Here is an 18,527-nt window from a genome sequence, read left to right on the forward strand (position 1 = left end):
TGCGCGAATGGGATATGCACTAAATATGACTTCCGGAAATAATTGCTACTTTCAGTTTTGAGATGCAAAGGCACTGATGCTTTTAAAACGGACATAGGGATACCGTTTAAAAAGTAACGTTTCGTTTATTTAATTTCGTTTAAACGTTTAGAAAAATCTGTAAACGTGATACCCTTAGTTGAGAGTGGGATATAATGTGGGGATGGGGTCATTTATAAGATGATCTTTCAAAAGTAAAAAAAAGGAAAATCATTATTTATTTTTTTGGGGGGGGGGCAGGGATTCTGGGTTGGGGCGTGGAGTTTTGTTTGGGTGGAATCCATTGTGGTATTCAGGTAAGTGTTGTTTTGTCAAAGTATTAATAAAATCTGATCATAAATAAAGTAGCTATGGCAATTTAAGCAAAATGTTCAATTATCTAAGTATAAAAGGGGCCATAATTCTGTCAAAATGCTTGATACAGTTGTCTGCTCTTGTTAATAGGTTGGGGTCATGTTGGTAAACAAGTATGCAAAATATGAAAGCAATATGTCAAGAACACAGGAAATAGTTGGGGTAGTATGCAAACTTTAACATAGATTTATCAATAATGCATATTCTAAGTATAAAAGGGGACATAATTCTGTCGAAATGCTTGATACAGTTGTCTGCTCTTGTTTATAGGTTGGGGTCATGTTGGTTAACAAGTATGCAAATTATGAAAGCAATATGTCAAGGGACAATTAAAATAATTGGGGTAGTACGAAAACGTTAACATTTGCACGCCAACGGAAACGCCGGGTTGAGTAGGATAGCTCCACTATATATATTTCATATATAATAATCGAGCTAAAAATGGAATAAAAAAAAAGAAAACTAATTGAATAAGAGAGTGGACACCATGCTCAATTTTTAAAACGTACTAGACATCATGCTCAATTTTTATAACTCACCAAGTGACCCCGTGACCTAGTTTTGACTCGGCATGACCCATATTCGAACTAGACCTAGACATCATCTGACCAAGTTTGGTGAAGATCGAATGAAAACAACTTGAATTAGAAAGCGGACACTTAATACAGACCTACCGACCGACCGACAGACTAGCTCATCCTATATACCCCCTAAACTTCGTTTGTGGGGGTATAATAAACAAGAAGGCAAATAAACAAGAAGGCAAGTTCACATGATTGTTAATATGTCTGGTTTTGTCACATTAGGAGCAATACTTTTTTAGATCACACACGACCAAAAAAACCCACAGCTGGATTGAAGGATGTATTGACACACAAGGTTAAATCTACATGCACCCAAATCTCTGAAAGTGAGGCCATGAAAAAGGAAAACTAACCCAAGGTTCGCTCTGCATGATGTTCATAGACTTAGGGTTGTGGAGCATGGGAATCTCATAATCTAGGACGATTACTGCAAATGCTCCTGGGACATACTCATTGCTCTGCTACCCAGGTTTTCTGGAATAAAAGTAAATCATGCCTCAAACAAAACAAATTCAAGGCAATATTAGCGTTTTCAAGGACAAACCCAACTGATTTCAACCCGACAAAACGCTTGTCAGTGCCTCGACCTATCATATCAACAAGGTAATGTCAAAAGATTTAACTAAAGCCCACCTTGTGCCCACGATGTTCAAGAGTTGTAAAGCGTGTTGAAACTGAGAATGCATTCAATGCATTGAAGCTAAAATCAATAGAGAGAGAGAACAATAGTTCATTTTGGTTTATCACCAAACTTTATTTAAAGAATGTTTTAATAAAAACAAGAGCTCCGCGGTCTCAGACAGATGCCTCCTAAAACAGAGCCTTGACACCCATCACTCAATCCTTTGATGACATATCAAATTGATACCAATTTAACACTTAATGTCACAGTGACCTTGACCTTTGAACTAGTGACCCAAATTTCAATAGACATCATCTACTGTCTAAGACTGATGTACATGTGAGGTCTCAAGTCAATTGGTAAATTTGTTATTAATTGGAAACGATTCTCGAACTTATTGTGACAGTGACTTTGACCTTTAACCTAGAGACCCCAATTTCAATAGGGCACATCTACCGTCCATGGTCAATGTACATGTCAAGTATCGAGCCAATAGGTCAATTTGTTGACCATTGATAGATCGGAAAGGATTTTCACATGTATTGTGACATTGATCTTTGACCTAGCGACCCCATTTTCGATAGGGGTCATCTACTGTCCAAGGCAAATGTATATGTGAAGTATCAAGCCTATTGGTAAATTTGCTGACAAGTTATTGATCAGATGATTTTCACAATTATTGTGACAGCAGGGGTTTTTTTTAGAGAAAGGGGAAGACGCTGGACGCTGGGTGAAAGGGGAAAAAAGAGTGCGAAAGAGACATATTAGGGGAAAAAATAAAAACTGTTCATTTCAATGTCTATAACTCATCAAAAGAGGCTTGTCTCTGTCCTTTTTGTTCTTAAACACATTTAACACGTATTAAAGTCAAAGTCCTTAATAAAGTTGCAGGTGTAGATCTAATAATGGGAAATGTTTTCAACTATATTTCTGTACTGGGGCCGGGGGACGATGTCAATTTTGTGATTTCAATTTCATGATGAATATTGAATGGGTTGACGATCTTGATCTGCTACAGTATTGGAAGGGAAAGGAGCAGCAGCTGCCGATTGTCTACTTTCACTTTCACAATGTTCGATGTTGATTACCTCAGAATCCTGATGGGTTATAACGGTTTTCGATGATTCTTTCTTAGAAAATGCCTCGATGCGTTCAGTATCTTCCGAGTCCGAATGTTTTATTTTGTTTGTGTAAAAACGCCAATTGTGAGATTTTTTTCTGTTTTCACGTTTATATCTTGGCTTGCATATAGCCCGGATGAAAATTCGACTGGTTTCCGGTATTTAATTGACGAAACACCTTTCTCGCGCAAGACCGGTACCCAGTAAAATAGTCACATGATTATTACGATTAGTTGCCCAGTTTACATGACGTAATTTAAGAGCTATATTTAGAATAACTGGGATTCACAGATTTTTTGTGTTCGTCTGGAGAGAGAGAGAGCGAAATCGTTGTCCATGGTGCAAATTGGATAATTGTCGAATGCCCAAAGGAAAAATAAACATTTCTTTGAGAGAAAATATTATATTTTGGTGAAAAATTATATTTTTGGTGGGGAAATTGTATTTTGAGGGGAAAAATTCTGTGAGGGGAAGACGCCGAATATCGGCGTCACTTTCTTAGTAAAAAAAAACCCTGGACAGTGACCATGACCTTTGAAGTAGTGACCCCAATTTCAATAGAGGTCATCTACTGTCCAAGACCAATGCACATGTGAAGTATCAAGCCAATAGATCAATTCGTTGACGAGTTAGTTATAGGAAATCAACTGGTCTACCAACACACCCAACGACAGACTGGCAAACATCCTGCAAAATAATATACCCCCTTTTCTTTGAAGTGGGGCATAAAATACACGAGGCAGGTTAACAAGAAAGGGTTTAAATATACATGTACTTGTTCTAGAAAAAGTGTTATTCATAAATGAAGATTTACCAAATGCAACACTTTTTTATGTTCAGTACAAAAACAGAAACTAACGTGAGGACAGTTTAAAAGTCATTTGCATGTGTTTTATTTTGAAATCACTTGAATTTACAGGGTTTACATTTACACACTGTTATTTTTTAAGGTAAAAAATAACATTAAATACATTGATATAGCGACTCATCTGAGAATAAGCCAAAGACAAGTGCAATTCTGACAGCTTGATTATTGCAATTGACATGTGCACAGGTCGGTACTGGATTAGTCTCTTTATAGGCAGGGCTCTACTTCTAATAGGGGTCTGATGCAAAGTCCGATACACACTCTTTTTAATTGCATCCTTACAAACTGACAAAAAGTATGGTGGAAAAAAAGTGTCAGATTGTGTGCACTGTTGTTGACAAACGTAATGTCCTATTGATATTCGACACACATTTGCATTTTTTTTAGAAACAAACAATTTACTGGCTGGCTGTGGTTGAACATAAATATTGTAATAATTGTTTCCATATTTTTACTTCAGTGAATAATATCAAATCTATATTTAAACTATATAAATATATATAATTACCTAACTAAATCATATAATAATTAGGTTTAAAATAAACCCATACAAGCAGGTAAGCCGCTGGAAATTCTCGTATTGTGTCTTGGCTTCCTCTGCTGACGTGAGTCATTTCGTCCCTGCAGTCTCGGATGTCATGTTGTGAAGTCTTCTTTACTGAAAATTATATAAAATATTTTAAGAGAAATGTTTAAAGATACATTCCTGTTCTGTAGTCAATTCGTTTACAGTAAAACAATGGAGCAATATTTTTAAGTATTTTTCTTTCTGTAGAATTTCCGTTTACTGTCAGTGATTGAGCAATATTTAAATGAACATGTTTCTGTTGATGCCCTTTTTTAGTCATTTTGATAAATGTGTATGTGTATTTCTTTTAACCTTGCAGTCAAGGATAACCCATGAAAGTGCAAACACTTATTTCCAATGGGGTCCTTGGTTTTTGCTGAATAGACAGCAAGCAGAAGAGACAGTATTGAGAGGTGCGATACCCTAGCTCTTTGCGAATAGATCCCTTGGTTCTTTTACGTGCTCAGTGTATAGAACCGATACACGCGAGAATTACCTGGGTTTCATACCAGTACATCTCTAGATAGGTGGGAAACACTTGAAGCACTTTTCAGTGCCTAGGCCAGGAATTGAACCGGGGACCTCTGGATTGGTAGACCAGTGTGTTACCACTTGACTACCGCACCACCCGTATACAAATACAAAATTGTAAAAAAAATACAAATTTAAAGGTAAATGTTAATACATTAACGTAGTGATGTCCTGTTCTGCAGTCATTTTGTTTACAAATACAGATGGAACAATATAATATAACTTGGTCATCGAGTTTTCAATATCATTTTTCAAACATTATTAAAACCACAACAACACAGTTTATGGAATAACCTAAAGTAATTAATATACAAAATTAAGAAAGAAAATTATAAAAACTGCCTTTTTTGGGGTTTTTAACTGAGATAATTAATATTATTTTGTATTAAAAGCAGTAAAAGCAATTCGCAATACCATACTGCAAATATTGGTATTCTTTGTAGTTATATGTTTGTATGTTTTTTTATATTATGTATATATAGCCACTTTAAATGTGCTTTAGTTATGTCAGTCTGGTCAATCAAACTACTCATGAAATCTGTGAACAAGTACCTTTAAAACCATACACTTTTTTACTGCAGTGACTATCTAAGCCCATGTGACCTTGAACCTGACCATTAGGTGAGTCCAAGGGCAAGGTCACAGTCCTGTTGGAGGTTTTCATCGCAAGGCACTGGGTGGTTTTGGGAGACCCTCAACCTGGTAAGTAAAAGAGAGGAAAAGTGATTAAATCAAACAATAAATCAAAGCCTAGTCAATATATCGATATGTTAAAATGTTTGGAAACGAATTTTGATAATGAATGAACATTATAAAGAAAATCATCCTTTAATGTGTGCATGAATACTTGTATAAGCTACCGTTCATATGCGTGAGCGTTGTTGATGTATTGTGTCATATACAATTATGATCATACACAGGAATCGGCAAATATCTTCTACAACTCCATTTGTTTTATTAAAACAATCCATGTTGAGTGGACAACACACTGTGGCAAATAGGTAGCTCAAACGTGGAAGACAAATTGCTGCTTTGCAGACGTGGCTTGGTTGATAGGATACTGCTAGACACTGACCAAGATCCGTCAAAAGACAAATATATTCTGGAATATTTGTCATATTGCAAAATGATTGTTCCTTCATCAAACATTATTGATTACAAGTGATGCAAATGCTTTATGCTTTCTTTTTTATTAACAAATTAAAAAATTCACACAACTGTGGGCACAATGCCAGTTAATAACCTTGAAAAGAATATAAGTTACACAGCCTCTGAATTCCCATGTGTGGTGAGATACAAAGATATTAATTTGATCTTGTGCAAAAGTGACTTGGCCAATGATAAGTAAGGGCTTTGTCACAAGATGACCATCTACCAATCAAACCCAGACTTCATGGGGTTCACAAAACTGAAGTATCAATGTAATCCCTTGAGAAATGTAGATGTGGTTTGATAAAATTGTTTTACATAATATGCAGACAAAACTCCCATCTGTCTAACCAACTAACAGAAAATTGATTCAAATACATCCTCTCTTAGACTTGGTTTGTGGGTTTTAATAAAATTATCATGCATTACCATCCCCAACTTGAAGGGCATGTTATCCACTGTTGCTGTGAGATTAAGATGTTCAGAGAGCATTGAGAGCATAGGTGCATCATGAACCTGACCCCCACGGCTGAGGCTGCTGCTGGAGCCCAGACGGTTTGACATTCGGCCTGGAATCCTGTTTCTCTGAAGGGTCACGTTGATGCATTCACATTGTTTATTAGCTTGGCCAGATTTTCAGGGAAGGGTGCTTTGTAAATTGACATGTTTTCCTGTAAAATAAAATAGCAGCAACGTGAAACAGTTGCATCAGCACAAGATTATCCTATTCATCTCAACAAGGTCATTTTAAGTAGGCAAGTCACCATTTGACATGAAGTTAGACACAGGGCATAAACTCTACATAGCATTGCACAGTTTTGCAATGTGAGCAGTACACCGAAAGATATGTAAATTGTCAAGAAAATTACGCCAAGTGCATAAATTATTATGGTATTTATGCTTAGACAGGGCTCATTTTTTCACTCAGTTCATAATCCAAATAAATGAACAACGAGATTGCCAACAACATACGCCTGTTTAGAAAACTGTGTTACAGTGATTGTGAGTGCAATGGCAGACAAGTTTAATTTGGTCAAATTGTGTTCATTAAACAAAAACATATGTTGAAAGTGCTAAAGTCGATCTGGCTGCTAACAATACTTGGACGAGAGATTATGATAAAAAATATTATCACCAATTATCATGATGATCCAATGTTTTGAAATATAGAGCAGATAGAATGTTAAAGGCAAACCACTAAAAGACGCCACATTTTTACCCATAGTAAATAATTTTTAATTACTATTAAACCCTTATAATTACAACACAAAGACTTTTAGTTAACATAGGCTGAAATATCAAAATTGTCTAACTCGCTATAGTATCTGATTTCATTTTTGTTTAAAGGCATCATTTAATGCGTCATTTTGCCATAGACAAATGAAAAGAAACAATCATTATGGAAGTTAAAAAGTCAACCACCCGCCTCCCAAACATAACCTACGCTGCTCGGGTTCAGGTAAATGCCAACAGTAATGTCATATTTACTGTGTAAAGGTTGGCACAAAATAATGATGTAATTTCGCAACAAGGGAATGGAACAATAAAATGGTAATACAAATAAATGAGTTTATAATTTGTAGATGCATTTGGTTCATCGAGCTATGAAAATGTCACATGGACAGAATCATAATGCCACATGTATATGAATATTCACAAAATTGAGCCTCACTCCGTGAAAATGGGGTTAAATGTATAGAGGATATTTGTTGGATTCGATGGAATATCGATTTTATTTCACGAGTGATCATATACAATAATATTTTCACAAGTGGCGCAGCCAGGCTGCGGTAGTGAAAATATTCATTTTTTATGATCACAAGTGAATTAAAATATATATTCCATCAAATCCAACACATTTTCTTTTTATTTAATGCTGTTTTCACTGCTTATTAATATTGTAAAAGAGATAAGCTTGATAATTTCGCTGTATTTATGACGTCATTTAGTCGAAAAAATGACGTCATTTCACCGTAAAACTGAAAAATATCGATATTTTTCACTGTTATGTTTCACTGTTTAAAACAGTGAAATACCAGTTTTATTTCACTGATATTTCTCTTTAAACCACCGGAAAGCATAGAATAAATGTATGTAGAGTATTGTCTCAAGTTAGCCTGTGCAGTTCTCACGGGCTAATTACTGACGACAATCCGCCTTAGCTAGATTTTTGCCAAAAAGACTTCCTTTATACAAACAAATACCATTACAGCTACAAGTGTTAACCCAGATTAGCCTGCGTGGACGACACTTTAAGCACATTTCAAGCCTCAATTGTTATTATCCGCTCAAATATTTAAAAAAACATTCACCAAAGGTGAATCTCCAATTTAATTTTCTCAAGTCTCATACATTTGAAAGCCTTCGTCAATCGAACTGTTGATTGCTGAATTTTAAGTGTTGTTGTTGCTTGTGCTGCTGATGTTCGAATTAAGGCTGAAGCAGCAATTTCATGTCAACTCTTTCTCTCTTTCACACTTCAACTTCAGCTTTTGTTGTTGCAAGAGAGACTGAGGACCTTTGAACATAGAATGACTAGAAAACATACATTTTCTTTTAAAATTAAACACCATAAGTATTTTAAGTACACTGAACAACACAACACACAACATATTTCTTTAATGCAAAAATTATCTTTAAAAACATCAATAAGTTCCTTAATTGAAAGCAATCCACAATATCCTTCTTTGAAAATAATTTGCATCTTGCTTATTGAAACAAGAGGGTCAGGATGACCCTGAAGACTTACCTTAGTTCAACTTAAAACTTTGGCAGAAGACTTGAAGTTTCAAAAATGGCCTTGACAATGTAAAAATTAACATTCTGACCCAGTTTGAACATGATTGAGTCAATACATATGGCTTATAGAGTGGTCTTAGATTTAACTTGTTTACCTTGTTAATGGAAAGATGTGACCAGATTTCAAAGTTGGTCGAGACAAAATACAAAAATCATTCATATGAAGCTTTATGGAGATTGAGTTGTCAATTAAGTTATCTAGAGTGGTAACAAGATATTTAGAACATTTGAACTAGTGACCTAGTTTTTGAATGCACATTATGTGAATTCAATGTCCAGCATTCAATATCGACATTCTGACCACGTTTCACCAAGAATGAGTTATTAATGTGAGTTCTAAAGTGAAAGAAGGTTTTTAAAGATTGTACCTGGTGACCCACTTTTTTAATGAATGTTACATTGAAACAAACTAAGCCTCGTACATTAAAATCAGGGCTATAGATAATTTTTTGGGTAATTGGGTTTTTCACCCCCTGTTTTGACAACAATAGGGTTTTTGTAAATTCAATAGAGTTTTAGCAAAAAATTAAACCCCCTACTGTTGAGCTTAATTGGGTTTTTCACCCCAGTTTTTTTTTCAACTCCATTGGGTAATTTAGGGAATGACATATATAATATAATAAAAATTTACTAAGATTACTATATTATTATGTGCATGTGAAAAATAAATATAGCAACATTAGTTAGTTAACTTTTCATGTTTGTGCATATATAATGTACATTTTATAACTCCACTTTCCATATCAATCACCAGCCACAGGTGTTTGTTTTCGCCACTTTATTAAAGTTTTTTCACTTACACTCTCTATAACTTGTTTTTTGGGGTTTAACAACCTCATTCAAAAGCTCCGATAATAACGGGCGAACTAAATTCTCTGGAGAAATGATCACATCTTTCAACAGATCGTTCAGCAAAGCAGCACAGAAGCTTTCGGTTTCCCCAATATTCTGGCGTAAATACCTGTCTTAGGTGTTTGTTTGTGTGACGAATCTCTTTCTACAGCCACGAGTGGCCATTTTGATATTTTAAGAAAATGAAAGTAGAAATCGGACGGGTCTACGAATAATTACAGTAATTTACCCCAAAGGTTGATAACCGCTGGAAAGACTGCATTCTTTTCTTCATAGGACAGAATATAAACTATTTGGTACATTTTTAAAGGGATATAACCAGTCTTAAAAAATACGCCCGGTGTTTGTAAGAATTGCGTTTCGTGACGCAAGGTTTTTACGGGAATTACGTTATTAAATTTATATTTGCGTTTTTGTACGCTTGATTTTGAATTTAATTATGTTTTTGGTTATTTTAATTTAGTAATAACGCACATACCCTTGTTATCTATAGCCCTGATTAAAATATAAACATTTTGACTAAGTTTCATCAAATTGAGTCATAAATGTTGCCTCTGGAGTGGTTGGAAGGTTTTTCTAACATTTGACCTAGCACATCTACTGAACTCCAAAATTTCATAGACATTGTCAATATAAGCATACTCACTAAGTTTTATCAAGATTATGCCATAAATGTTGCCCCTGTAGTGGCATCAAGGGTTTTGAAAGATTTGATTTGGTTACATGGTTACCTAGTTTTTGGATGCAAGTGACCTAGATATTGTCCAGATAATAATTCTTACCAAGTTTCATCAAGATTGGATTAACAAATAAGGCATCTAGAGTGGTAACGAGCCAAAAGTTGACCAGGCATACACACAGCACAATGCTTAACATAGGGTTATCACAATCGCTTTACAGAGCACTTTATGCTCAAGTAAGCTTAAAAAAGATCTTTAAATGTGTTAATGTGTATCACATATCACTTACAAGTCTTCTTGGGGCTATAGCAATAAGATAAATTCCTGATGTTGTCAATACAAAGCTTTTTATACTACTACTATTATTGCATATAATTACAATCACATTATTGTTTATTAAAGTTGCAATCGAGATCTCCACAAAAATACAACCCATCTAATGCAAAGGCAAAAACACAAGTGACCCCTTCATATATAAATGGCAGGTTTATTACAATAATTACCTTTCATAGGGAACATGATTTTGTAAACAGATACAAAGTCAGTTTGATTTAGGCCTATAGATAATTTGTATGTTGTTGTTGTTGTTTTAAAGGAGCTCTTGATGGTCAATTTATCCCTCAATTTGAGGGTTTAGCATGTAACTGTTGTATATCCTTCACATTTGTATTGTTCAAGATGCAATTGTTTCACGCTTAAACCTAATATTGAAATAAGATATACTGGTCAATTAAGTGAAGTGCAGAAAACTGAGTTTGCATTTGGGTATTAACAATTTGTTAAAACTTGATTGCAAATCAGGGACAAATTCTTTTCATGTAGTAGAGAAACCTTAAACAAAAATTCCCTAAAAGTGAAAAGTGTCGTCCATTATTAGCATTATTAGCCTGTGTAGACTGCACAGGCTTATCTAGGGCGAGACTTTAAGCAGCACATGCATTAAGACTAGTTTTCCCAGAATGAGTCTTACTATGAATGGGTCTCATGGATGGTCATGGTCACAGCTGTGCCACAGTGATCCCTTTTCCAATGGCAAGGCACTACCTCAGTTTTTGTATATAAATTTGTTTGAGGCTGTTATTCGGCCCCAATTTAAATGTAACAACGTTTACATTTTTTTCCAAAATGACTGAATACAATTAACAATTTAAGGATTCCAAAACAAATTTACCAAAATGCATTTTCCTATTCAGCTCTACAAGTTGAACCATAGTAAATATAATATTGAACACATTTTATCCTAAATGTTAAAGCAATTGTAAGCAAAAACAACCACAACACCAATGTCACCATTTTATTTAAAACAACACAGTTTTTTCCAAATCCAAAGAGCCCCAGTCCCCATTCCTAAAGTGGTGAAACTAACTATTACTGGGACTTACCTGTTGAGATGTAGTGCCTGAGCTGGAGTTGGGTAACATGGTTCTCTGGGCCTGAACTTGTGAGGGAAAGGCCCCTTAGAACAGATAGAAAGATCTTTAAAAATCTCAGACATGTATTCAATGCAATCAGAAATGGCATCCAGTACATGGACCAAATATGAACCCAAGGGGTGTTGTGGTTCAACCAAATGTTTTTCGAAAGTTTAACCTGTATCAGTCAATGACCACTAGGGCCAGGTGTATTAATCAAACAAACTCTGTAGAGAACCTCTAGATTATGTTCCATACCAAATATATAACACTTGGGCTTTAAAGTTGATTTGTTGTCCCTAAATATGTTTATGTAAAACTGGAATATCCTAGGGCTAAGCCAGTGTTGACCCCAGGGACATAATTCCACTGTTCCACACCAAACATTAAACCTCTTGGCTATGGGTTTCAAAAAAGAAGAAAAAAATGAACAGCCAAGGAACATTCCTGTGAGATTTCATTCAACTCTGTCAAGTGCTTCAGGAGCATATGTCTCTTGACAAAAAGTTGACAAACACAAAAACATCACAAAAGGATGAGCAAAAGATACCATGGTACCCAAAATGCATCCAAAGTTTCAGGTCTCTAGTAGCAAAAAATATGACTAAATGACAAAAAAAATCAGAAAAAGGGGCTTTCACTTCAATTATGTCAGAGATATCAAATCAAAATATGGAGGTTCACAAGTTTAGGTGCTTTTTGATATAAATGCAAAGTTTCAATCCCTCTAGCACAATACTTTTTGAGCTATGGCGGCCACAAAAGGGTAAGAGATGGAAGGAAGGATGGAAGGACAGACAAAATAACGGATGAGGGCAAATCTTCATACCCCCCCTTACCTCATATAGTGGGGACATTAATATCCATATTCTTCCAAAACTTATTTGAATGACTGTGATACTGTTTGCATAACAACCTACCTTGTAGATGAGGTGGTCTTGGCCTCTAAGCAGTGAAGTTTGGAGTCCCATGGTTAGACTGGCTGTACCCTGGGGGTAGGAGCTTTGCCCAAAATTCCTGACCCAAGAGCTTGACGCCTTTACCAAGGCATTGTCCATGGATGTGGGAGCCCAACTGACCACAGGGCCTGTTGTTGTTCAGCTGTGTAAAGATGTGTAATTGTATGGGGTCCTGCAGGAACTGGAAACTCTAGAAAATCCAGGAATTTTATCATATTTTAATAGATCTCTACACAAATAAAAATGCATTTTAGTCGTAGCAGTGTGGTCATTAAATTAACCTTTTCCTGGATCAACTTAGTGCATATACTTATGCCAGTAACTGACAAATGCCATACTATAATCATTGAGAAAATGGACATAACAATTATTTCATGACCATTCAATTAACAAGTTATGTGGCTGACTATATCCCAAAGCAAAATATGTTGTGTTTTTTAATTGTTAGAAAAAACTACATCTTCTAATATGTATACAAATACTATAAGCTAAAAAGGTATCATTGCTTTCTAGTCAAACAAAAAGTTGTAACCATTGTGACGCAAACTATCATCCAATTCTGCAAGTCATAATATGTCGCATGATGTTATAGATTGTCTAAGTGTTGTAATTTTCAGTGAAATATGATACAAAATGTAGATGCACAACTTCATCTGAGAATGAAAATACCTGAAAGTTTGAATGCTGAACGTTGAATTTGTAAGTGAACACCCACAGGCCACAGACATTTACAAAGACCGACAGACATCCATCCAAGGTGATTCCTATATACCCCAATCATCACGGGGGTATAATGAATAAATATCTTCAGGGCATATTCTTACTCCAGCGGCATATTTGTATACTTAAAACTTGGACAGGTGGTTAATTTTAATTTAAAGATATCCTTATTTAAAAATAAATGCAGATAATTATTTCATAGAATGTTGACTGCATTTCAATAATTGTTTAATTTAAATTAACCAGCATTTAATAGGTATTTTCTTTAATTTATGAAAGGGGAATTTTGTTAATATACATGTGAAAAACAAAACAAAAACCTTTTGGTTTAGAGGCTGAATTTTGGCACAAAAATGTATGAAAATATGCCCTGACCCTTTATGATTAAAACTGATATCAAATCAACTCCTATATGTATTTATTTAATCAGTTTGACCAATTTAAAAACACAAAATTCCTGATCAGTAATAGGAACTTTTCTACAGAAAGGTCAGAAAAAAGCTGATGTAACGTGAACTAAATGTGCAACTCTAAACTCTTTAAAAACTGGGCTAAATGCATTTATAGCGTAAAGAGTTGTTCCAGATTTGCCTGTACAGTCTGCACAAACTAATCAGCCACGACACTTTCAGCTTTTATGGAATTCTTTGTTTTAAGGCATATTTCGGAAAGTGTGGTCACAAATTAGCTTGGGCAGACTTAACACCTTTATCTGGGACAACACTTTAGGCACATGCATTAAGCCCTGTTTTCTCAGTGTGCAGCTGAAATACTTCCTGTTTTTGTTGCTGCTGCTGCTACCATAGGGCCATAGACAGAGATTGTGTGAGTCTCATCCCCAAAGTCCCCACCCTGAACCGGGAATGTAGGACAACACTGCTCCTCAGGCAGGTTCACATTATTAGAGAGCAACATATGGAGGTCAGTCACGTTAACAGACGAGTCACTCAGCGTCTGCTCTATCTGTGGATCAGATTGTTTCCCCTCGAGCGACTCATCGGGACAGGAGTGGAGCTCACCAAGGCTCAGCTGTTAGAAGTGTTGATGTAGCCGCCTTGCGAGAAGATGTTCATAAGTGACGTGCTGAATTTCTTGAGCGAGTTTTAGTATATGTGCAAAATGATTCAACGATGTTCGTCTGGTTGGCTTATAGTTTTATCTGAAAAGGAAATGGAACGTTAACCATAAAAAGTGTTTTTAGTGACAAATGAATAAGCCTTGAATATGAATACTGCTACACCTTTCTTAACATCTGCTTGTTTAATGCTGAAAATTGCGTCTATAATTGATATTTAGGATAGCGCAATGTGTTTTTTTCCGCAAATTAGCACTCACAATAGTATTGTAATAATGAATAACATGCACACACTTGTTAAATTGAAATGTTTGGGGCTTTAAACAGCAAGGAATACATGGAAAAGTACAGTATGTAGCAAGGTGTCATAATTATATATATTTTTTTTTGAAACCGGCATAACTTCAGAAATTTAAATGTGAGACTATACCACTTTAAATGTCACTGTGACACAATACAACTGTTTCTTAACAAATACTTACAAATTTATAATTAGTGCTATTAATATTAATTTCACTTATGACAATGTTAAACTTAAACGTTTTGGAACCTATTAAATATAAATAATTTTTTCAGGCAAATCTTCAATTGGGAACTTAAGACAGTAATTATGGGAAAAATATGGAATAGACTTTTTGAGATTAGGAATGGTGCTGAATTTGGGCCCAAACTTTTACAAAGTAAATAACACTGTAAGGTCTCACCTGATGCTCAAGAAGCAGAGATGACCTTCGAGCCTCACTGATAACGCTAAATGCTGAGTTCGGGTTCTTACTAACGTTGGGTTGAGAGTCGAAGAGCGAACTGGATGACACATCAAAACTGCTGTCATTTTTCAACGCCTTCTTTATCGTCGAATCAATGTGAGGCTGTTTGGTCTTGAAGTGGATAGTAACACACCCTGATGGGTTCACCTTTAGCACCTTGTTGTAGATGGAATTCCCGTCTGAGGCATGCTCCAGTGATGTACCATGCTTGACTGTTCACAACGAAGTCGGTACTGCCTTTCTTTGTTAGCAACTGCGTCAAAAATAAATGCATTCTCTTTGGATAGTTTGGACACCTGAGAGGACAAACCTGGACTGTCCCTTAAATTAAGACCATCCAGGAGTATCCCCGGTGGAAGGCTTACGCTTCTGACTTAAACTCTTCAAACATTCCGTGATTTTCTCCTGTTCTTTGCTGCAGTTCTGTTTGTCCCAAAAAGAATGCAATGAGTTATCCAGCTTTGTATTTTTCGTAATATTCATTGTAATGTCCAACAGCGAGAGCTGACTGTTAGTGTTACCATAACTGCTGCAATAACTTCTTATGTCTGTAACACTTCTACCACCTCCGATACTCGAGTCTATCAAACCAATTAGGGCTCAAGTGCGGATCACTCAACACGGACATTGCGGTTGTTGAGAAAAATGTGCGAACACTCTATGTGCTCAGAAAATTGCTATGGGGTGGAATTGTTTAACAATGCTGACTCTTTGATGCCGGAGGTCAAATGGGAGGAGCTAGGGGTCAGGGGAGGGGTCGTGCTGGACTGGGGCTCCAGCGGGCCCGACTTGTGTCGTTGCCGTACCAACTCTATATCAAGGCTGGTGCTCTTCTGAAAACATGGGTAATATGAACTAGTAAAACAGGTTTATATTACAATCTATAACAAAATATGCCTCTTGATAGGATGTGAAGGATTTCAGCGGCAAAACTTCAGTCTCATGAGTTTTGAATCTGGAATTTCACTGGTTCCTTGTCCGAAATAGCATGACATTTGATTCAGTCAAACCATTTGGTACTCAAACATTTAAATTGTTGGTCAATACTATATTAACCTGTCAATTCATAATTTATATTTTTAACTTGCAGATTGCAGATGTAATTTAAAAAACCAATATGCATCTCATTAATATTATAAGGTGTTTTCCCAGATTAGCAAGTCCACATAATCAGGGAGGACAATGTCCGACTAGACTGGATTTTCATAAAGAGGAGACTTCCTTTCAAAGAAAGATAACTTTAAAGAGGAAAGTTTTGTCCCTGATTATCCTGAGCAGACAACACAGGCTAATCTGGGACAACAATTTAAGCACATGTGTTTAGCCCTATTTTCTCAGAGCGCGGCTTATTTAGCTTTTTAGCCACTTCTTTCCTGCATAACAATAAAAATATCAGGGAACATCAACTTGTTAAAACTCTAATATGTTTAAATGGTACTCGTTCTATTAAGAACTTTTCTTTTATAATGCCTTCACTGATGTTTTACTGTACATTTATGTTTCAATAAATTGGAGGCAAAAAGTTAACATTAATGTCTTCTCAAAGTTAAAAAAACACAAACAAAATTTTACCATGCCAGATCCTTGATTGTTAAAATCTGATTAAATTCACAAAAGAAAAACATTCAAAAGTAAATTAATATGTAACGAAAGTTGAAGACAAAATTAGACCTTAACTAAAGAGAAACAACTCACTGCTGATGCAAATCTTCAGTTACTTCCTTTGTTATTGCAGGCTAAATAAATAAAAAGCAACTTAAGGAAACAACTCACTGCTGGTGCAAATCTTCAGTTTTCTTCCTTTTTATTGTCCGTTAAATTAATTAAACAGCAATTAAAGGGGAACAACTCACTGCAGGTGCAGATCTTCAGTTCTCTCCCTTGTTAGTGTCGGCTAAAATGCAATCCCCAGACATGGAACGGCCACATACCCCGACATCACTGGACTTTGATACGGTCGAGCCTTTCACCAGACAGTTGTATTCTTTGCTGAGCAGTAGCTGTAACATGGAGCAAACCAATATGGAATATGGAAGCCCAGTTAGTCTTTTGAACTAGAACGTTAGTAATACACCAGCAATATTTTTTCCCAATCGTTTAAAGTACCTGAACCACACCAATTGGGAATAATAAGCGTGATAATACCTGACAACTGGACAATTTGCAGTGTGAAATAATCTTCAAATTGGGAATTATGGGTCTTTTTAATTTTAAGGAACTTAATTTCACAAATCCATCAACATATTCTTTTACATGTGTTTTTAGTGAAATGTTCAATTTCAGTGCTCATTTTATTAGTCCAATAGCATATAAGAAGGTGCCTTTTACGTGTACTTTAAAAAGAAGAAAACACATGACTGTTCACATACACCTGGGAGTAAAATTCTAAGTAAAAGGCCACTTAACATGAACAACTACCAGCTAACACAACTAGTTTGCCAGTACTGTGAAGATGCCCAAAACTCCACATTTTCACAGTAACTAATACCATGGCACCGGTTTTTCCAAGTAATTTGCAAACATTAATTTGGTTTCATATGTTCAGTTGAGGAAAAATAAATGTTTCAGTTTAAAAATAACCAAAATCCCACAAACACAAATCAAATCACAGGGCTTGTTTTGTGTCATCCTTGTGAAGGGGCTGTGGCCCCCTCAGTATGTGAAAAAATGAGTCGCAAACTTTTCAAAATTGTGAACAAATGAGTCACAAACTGTTCAAAATTGTCAAAAAATGAGTCGCAAACTTTTCAAAATTATGAACAAATGAGTCATGAATTGTTCAAAATTGTCAAAAAATGAGTCGCAAACTTTTTACAATTGTGAAAATTTGAGTCACAAACTTTTTTAAATTGTGAACATTTGAGTCGTCAAATTATCAAATTTGTGGTAAAAAACAGCCATTACGTAAGAAAGAAAAAAAGCTCTAAATGTTCATGTCCCTTCCAGACAAAAAAACGTGCTGACTGACACAAAAAATTGGTTCCCCATCAATCAGATATATGTTGACATAACATTTTGGAGTTTTCAAAAAATTACTTTTTTCTGGACACGTAAATTCATGGATTTCTGATTCTGGTGTTATGTGTTTGAATTGAATCCATGCATCAGTAAACCCACAAATTCAACGACAATTAATGTCCCACAAATAATAACGATTTTACAGTTTATAAAGTGTTTGCAATGCTTTATTTAATTTTATTTCTACTATACATCAATAGCTTCTCTACATACGTTTTTATTTTGCATTTTTTCTTCACAATCACAATCTAATAAGACTATGTTTACTAGCTTGACTACCCATTTACAGTAAGTAATAACAAGAGCACCGCCTTGCGGGTGCAGACCGATCATCTATTGTCTTTTTAAAGGTGAAGGGACTCTCATTTTCCATCACAAAGGAGGGAGGAGTGGAGTGAAGAGGGGTGTA

At 35.6% G+C, this 18,527-nt stretch overlaps 1 protein-coding gene across 1 annotated transcript in view; it reads right to left on the reverse strand.

Moving 5' to 3' along the window:
- The window catches only part of LOC127864939 (uncharacterized), a 77,653-nt gene that overhangs the window by 10,835 nt on the left and 48,291 nt on the right, over nucleotides 1-18,527 (reverse strand). The window contains exons 5-12 of the mRNA XM_052404831.1: nucleotides 16,954-17,100; nucleotides 15,038-15,933; nucleotides 12,500-14,417; nucleotides 11,550-11,623; nucleotides 6,266-6,507; nucleotides 5,240-5,386; nucleotides 4,140-4,246; nucleotides 1,331-1,451 (exon numbers count right to left, since the gene is read on the reverse strand). The gene's annotated coding sequence lies outside the window, so the exon portion shown is untranslated. The remainder of the gene's footprint in view (nucleotides 1-1,330; nucleotides 1,452-4,139; nucleotides 4,247-5,239; nucleotides 5,387-6,265; nucleotides 6,508-11,549; nucleotides 11,624-12,499; nucleotides 14,418-15,037; nucleotides 15,934-16,953; nucleotides 17,101-18,527) is intronic.

This window comes from Dreissena polymorpha, chromosome 1, assembly GCF_020536995.1.
Source record: "Dreissena polymorpha isolate Duluth1 chromosome 1, UMN_Dpol_1.0, whole genome shotgun sequence".
NCBI lineage: Eukaryota > Metazoa > Mollusca > Bivalvia > Myida > Dreissenidae > Dreissena > Dreissena polymorpha.